General features: G+C 41.5%; 1 protein-coding gene across 8 annotated transcripts in view; it reads right to left on the bottom strand.

Annotated features, from left to right (window-relative positions):
• The window catches only part of RPS6KC1 (ribosomal protein S6 kinase C1), an 88,652-nt gene that overhangs the window by 59,533 nt on the left and 23,119 nt on the right, over window positions 1–6,000 (bottom strand). The gene's annotated exons all lie outside the window — the stretch shown is intronic.

Here is a 6,000-nt window from a genome sequence, read left to right as displayed (position 1 = left end):
AAAAAGAGAAAAGGAAGATGTGAAAAGAGAAAAGGTGTACATGCAAGAACTGGGCGGGGGGGGGGAGCAAAAATCATAGCACTGATTGTCATGCAGCAGCATGCCCTTAAACATATCCATGCAATTTTTCTATTCCAGCTAGTAATTTGCCTCAATTCACCTACACTGCCTGAGGCATTTAATTCCGCAGCCAGAGAGTTCAATCTTCTCACCTAAGGACAGAAGCAGCACTGTAACCTAGATCAGTCTGTTCTGTCTACACTGTACGCTAGAAGTAGTGTGGTAACCCCACTAGGTCTTCTGATGGGAGGTAGAAACCCCACATAGCAACAGTCAAAAAAAAGATTAATGCACTTAGCTGCAGCTAAGTGCTGGCTAACAACAGCTGAGATAAAAGGCGGTGCAGGCAGGAAGAGATGCCTGTCGAAGAGGCTGGCAAGGAGCTGCTATGAAGACAGTCTCAGAAATCTTGGAAAGGTCAGATCAACACCAAGCCAATGCAGCTAGCTGTGTCCCCCAGAAGAGGGAAGAAAGAACAGATTTTTAAGGTCCACCTTGTCACATATTTATTCATTCTTTAACAGCTACATGCTAAGCAACCACATTCAGAGTAATCTCTGCATCAGGCCCTACATGTTGGCTTACAGGTATTGCTACAATTCACCTTTACATGTATTGGAAGGCTCTAAGCTGTGCAGCAGGTGCTAAACCCCAGACCTTTATCAGCCTCTTGGTACAGAGAAGTCTTACAGTTTAAGTGGAACTTTGCCTTGAGTGTTCCTTTACATAGCTGGATCTGGCTGCATTTACACATTAACCAACTTCACCATGCTTTACTGGCAGATGCTGTATTTTACTGGTTTGCCACAATGAAGTGTCTAAACCCAGTATTTTCGCTTGTAGCCCGTATTAGCATGGATTTTAACATCACTGTCAGAACAGTGAGATTAGATAACTTTTTCTTAAGCAAACCACAGTATTTCCAACAACCCTTCTTAATCTAGCTGCTTGTCAATAGACAGGTCCTCTCACAAACATCTTCTGAAACAGCAGCTGTGATTTCAAGGTTATATGAAGCACCAGGAGAGAGGGAACACTTTGTATGGTTGCTTAGAAAGCCCAGCCCAAACGGTCCTATGGCATCCTCACAGTCCCATTGCAGGAAACAAATGGTTTTCAGCTCCTTTGGAAGGAACCAGGGCAAGAAGTTTTTGTCTTGACTGGTTCCAACCTCAGCTACAACAGCGAATAAGGTGAGTGATAGTAAACCAGAGGTCTGAGATCAAGCCGAGGATAACTACAGTTCCATCAGTCACCCTGCCCCTTCCCTGTGGTGCCCAGCACAACTCTTAAGGTTTACCTGCAGACATCAGCTCACACCCCAATACATCTTCTCAGAAAACAGGTCTGTTGCTTCCTCAAAGACATTGCTCCAATTGGGCACAGCTGCTGGGTAGCTCAGAAACTGCCTAAGAGATTGTTACTCTCAATGAGAAACACTATTCAGAGGACTTAACAAGTAAAAGGAATTTAAAATAGCTACTGTGTTGTAACAGAAGTTGTCTTCCTAAGTGTCATTCAACAAACAAGCAAAGGTGCTTTTCACTCTGGAAGCCAGAAATGCACTCGTGGAACAGCCACATCTCCTCTTCCCTTTTTCACAAAGCACTGTCTTCTTGGCATTCTGTCAAGCATGCTCCTGTTTGCAGCCCTGGCTCCATCACAAGTTCAAATCATAGCCCATCATAATCCCAGTAATTAGACACAAGTTGGTTTGTTTTCAGTATATCCAAAAATATCATCTAGTTGTCCAAAGTATTCCCAGCATTTCATTGTATATGCATTTCTGGGTTAAAAGTCAAAGTAATTTGTGTAATTTTTGTTCCAGCTCTGTTTACTGGATAAACATTAAAATAACACAGAGCAGTGCAAAACTGACATTTGCAGCCCACTTTCAAAGACACCGGCAGCTATCTAGAAGTTGTAGATACCTAATGCAAAATACAGATACCTAGAAAACAGCTTGTGGTGCTAAGCTGGCTTAAGAGGCACCACATACTTCATGCAACAAGGTCTATGCTGCCTAGCTGAACCAGCCCCCTAAAATAAATAAATGTTCATTGCGCCCGGCCACAGCTGCTACACGTATGAGAGCAAACACCCCAAATCTCTGACAGAGTAAATGGATCATCTTCCTTCAGATGTTAACGTGTAACATGGAGCTTTGTATGTAACAGACCAGCAATGAACACATCTGCTTTCTAAACTACATGGAACAGATCCTGTACTTTTCTACACAAATTAGATCGACCATGTTGTGAAGCATTCTTGCTTCGTGTGCCTGAAGTTACTGATACCCAGCAATAAGCAATCATGTTACCTCTGTGTTTATCACTCAGCTCAGACTGCCCAGATCCATAATGGATATAACGTGAGAACGGTTGGAGTCGGAAAAAGAGGAACAGTTTATACAGACAGGACTGCCTCCTTTATTACAAAGAACTCTTTCCATAGTTTTAGCCTCCCGATCTATTTTTTCCTAACATAAACTACATCCTACATGGAAGTCAAGGAAAGCACTACTTCACATAAAACAGTTAACTTCCAGCCTAGAAGTTGGTGGCTTGCTATCAATTAGTGAATTTTTTTCCATCACTAGGCCTAAAGCAATGCACTGACCTCAAAGTGCTCTGACATGCTAACAAAACAAAGGAACAGCTATACTTGTGAGCCAAAGTTTCTATCAATTGATACACTTCTCTTCTAGCATGCTTAAAAAGGCCGAAGATTTGAAGTCCAGAAGGTTTCAGCTTCTGGAGAATCCTATACAACCCTTACAGATCTGCTTTCCAAAAGCTCCAAAATCCTGGACACCACAATACTCAGAAAATGCAAGAGGGGCAGCAGAATCAATGTGTTCAGAAGAGAAAGAAAACGATGGCAGCCATTCCCTCTCACCATAGGCAAGGGAGCTCCAGTATAAATGAAACAGGGAGGTACAAGAGGCACAGGTAGTTCAATGCGTAGTCAAAGGGCTCTGCTGCCAGTCCAAGAATGCGTTCTCCTCCTTCCCACTGACAAACATGTTTAATATTAAATGTATGTATAGAGTAGAACTAGGCCCAAGATGTATAAAGAACAGATGCACAGAGTCCAAGGTACACACCAGCCTCTCTGAGCACAGACAGCGTTGGTTCCCCAAGTGACATGCAGATCAGGCCTTTTGGCAGGACCGTGAATAGGATATTAAAAGATTTAGTACCAAATCTCTGCAAGAGACAAGCAGAGTAAGATATATATGCACCTTGCACAATATAATTACCAGCACTATACTTGTGAGAGCATACACACACACCTGAAAATGAAAACCAAGATGTACATTTCTTCAGTATAAGCATATGCAACGCCTGCCTCATCTAGCATTAGTGCCACCAGCTCAGAGAGCTGCAAAGTCATCAGGAAAGTAACAGACTCAAGTGTGCTCTGACTGCCTTTATGGAAGTCAGCTACTTCAAACTAAACAACACAAGTCTATAAACTTGCAATAATAAACTTACTCATACACGATTTTGACAAGACAGCCTTAAGAAGTAAATAGATCTTCTCGTACCAAGCCTAAAGGAGCAGCCGGCAACAGAGACTCCCTTATCTTTCAGATACATCTAACCAACTTAGAGGCATTACATTTCTGAGGTAATTTTGAGAGAAGTTTCAAACACAGGACAGACAATGTTCCTTCCCCTCTACCGCCCCATACACTGGTTGGATTTCCTGATGGCAACTCTTAGGTGTCAATTTCTATTTCCTTGGCGCCACCACGTGGCAAAAATATGTATTACCATTTAACATGCAAAAGCCACTTCCAGTTCATTCTAAAGAGAGAACACATTCTGCAAAGGCTGTACGCTGAAAGGCAATGTCACTTTGTACATATGTGTAAGCATATATGAATGCTGTGTTTCACTTTCAGATATTACAAAGGCTAATTTACACAAAATAGTCTAAAAATAATCACTGGCAGAAGATCATAGGCATTTTGTAACAATTGTACCATCCTTATCTTTGAAAGGAGCATGTTATTAGCCATGTGAAATACATAAGCAGGTGTTTAAATATCTGAAGTTATTAAAGTTGGGGTTTTTATTGCAACATACAGTGAATATTCACATATCAACACTAAACGTTGCGCTCAAAGTAGCTAGATTACAAAGCACAATACAGACAGTTATTCATGGGTTTTGTTGGGTTTGATTTTGGGTTGGGTTTGTTTGGGTTTTTTTACTGTCCTCATAGATCCTAAAGAGGCATATATTTTTAGGAAGGCATTTGAATCAGGCCTATCATTATAGAGAAGGACATCAGTGTCTCCTTGCCAGCTTGCAGAAGCTCCAAAGAGAAAGGACACAAGATGAGCTGGATCTAGCCAAATCTAGTGTAAGTGCCCAGCAGAGGACAAACATTCGTTTACTTTTCACCTCCACAGCCATGCAGGGTGACACAGGGAAAGGAGAAAGAGCTGACTGCTAAGAACTGGCCTGTGTACATTCATTTTCCCAAGGGATAAGATGCTAGTTAAAAAGCAACTCATTCCTGTTACTCCCTTCCCTGTGCTGTACAGATGTAATACCAGGGACTGCACAGAAAAAGTTGCAGGTGCTGGCTACACATCTCTTCATCCATCAGGAACACATCTACCCACACACACACACAGAGGTACCACCACTATAAATTTATTAATAACCCCCACTGTACTATCTGAGTGGCATCAGGAAAACAGGGCAGAATATCACATTTTTCTAAGACTCCTCTAATTTCTTCCTAGCCTAAAAAGCATGGATACCAGTGGGCAAGAGAAAAGGATTAGCAGTCATCTGATAAAGCTGGATGAGTAGCTAGTCAACAGCAAAGAAGCAAAAGTCCTTAAAGGAAATGTTAGCAAATCAAAAGCTTAATCCGCCCTAGTTTAACAAGTTACTACACATCAGTTGAGCAAGCCACCTACAACACATGCAAGAATGGCCTTTCAAAACTTCAAGGTAAACATATTACCATAAGGATCATCATGGATTCAAAGCCAACATGTTTAATCACTGCCACAAGTCAAATATGCATGCATAGTTACCACAGCTAACTGATGTGCAATAGCTTGACTTGCGTTCATGCCCTAACAGTTTGCAACTGTTTAATAAAGCAAGCTTTTTGAAGCTGAAACTCGAACGACATGTCAGTTTGAAACTGCATCATGGCAATCTTGCATCACAGCGAGAAGACAGAAGTCATTATGACAAAATACGATATTCTTCAGAAGACTATAACTGAATGGCACTGAGGTCTATGAATAAGTGCATTAGTAAAGAAAGAGTAACTCGGCTCTCCAACAGAAGGATTGCCAGCGTATTCAATATCAAGAATGAAAAGCATTTTGATAACATAGGCCAAAAAATATAGTATGCTATTGAAAAGCCACAACAAGCAGCAAAGCAGTAACCCTACTGACATCACTGGGACTTGAAAAAGAGAGGTAGATCTACTTTTGCCAAAAAGTAAAAAGACACTTTCAAGCAAAGGCTATGCACGTATCTTGGCCCACGCCTCCCGTTTTCGTCAGTACCTTATCCACTATTTTTTGCCAGGACCCATTAAAGCAGCTCAGCAGGTAACTTTCATTTCTAGAACTCTTCAGAGGGTCTGGACCACTGCTGTGCATCCTACTGAGATGCAGCAAATGCTTCTGCTTGTTTGTGCTTTAGGACATTAGTACTGAAGTTCGGCTCTGGAGCAGCATAATGCACCTGTGCTGTATACCATCAAACAAAGCCACAATTCTAATCTTACTCATTTGACCTGTGTGGGACAGAAGCACAATACACAGACCCTGAATCTTTTCCTGTGCCTTATAGTTTTAAGCCGTTGTTGGACAAAATGTAAATATGTAAGGTTATCACTCTAGATTCTCAAGAACTAGAGAAGGAAGGGGAAAAAAAATTATTCCTTGACTGA

Source organism: Egretta garzetta, unplaced genomic scaffold (assembly GCF_000687185.1).
Source record: "Egretta garzetta isolate BGI_Z169 unplaced genomic scaffold, ASM68718v1 scaffold319, whole genome shotgun sequence".
NCBI classification, from domain to species: Eukaryota; Metazoa; Chordata; class Aves; order Pelecaniformes; family Ardeidae; genus Egretta; species Egretta garzetta.
This window is presented reverse-complemented; position numbering and strand designations above follow the sequence as displayed.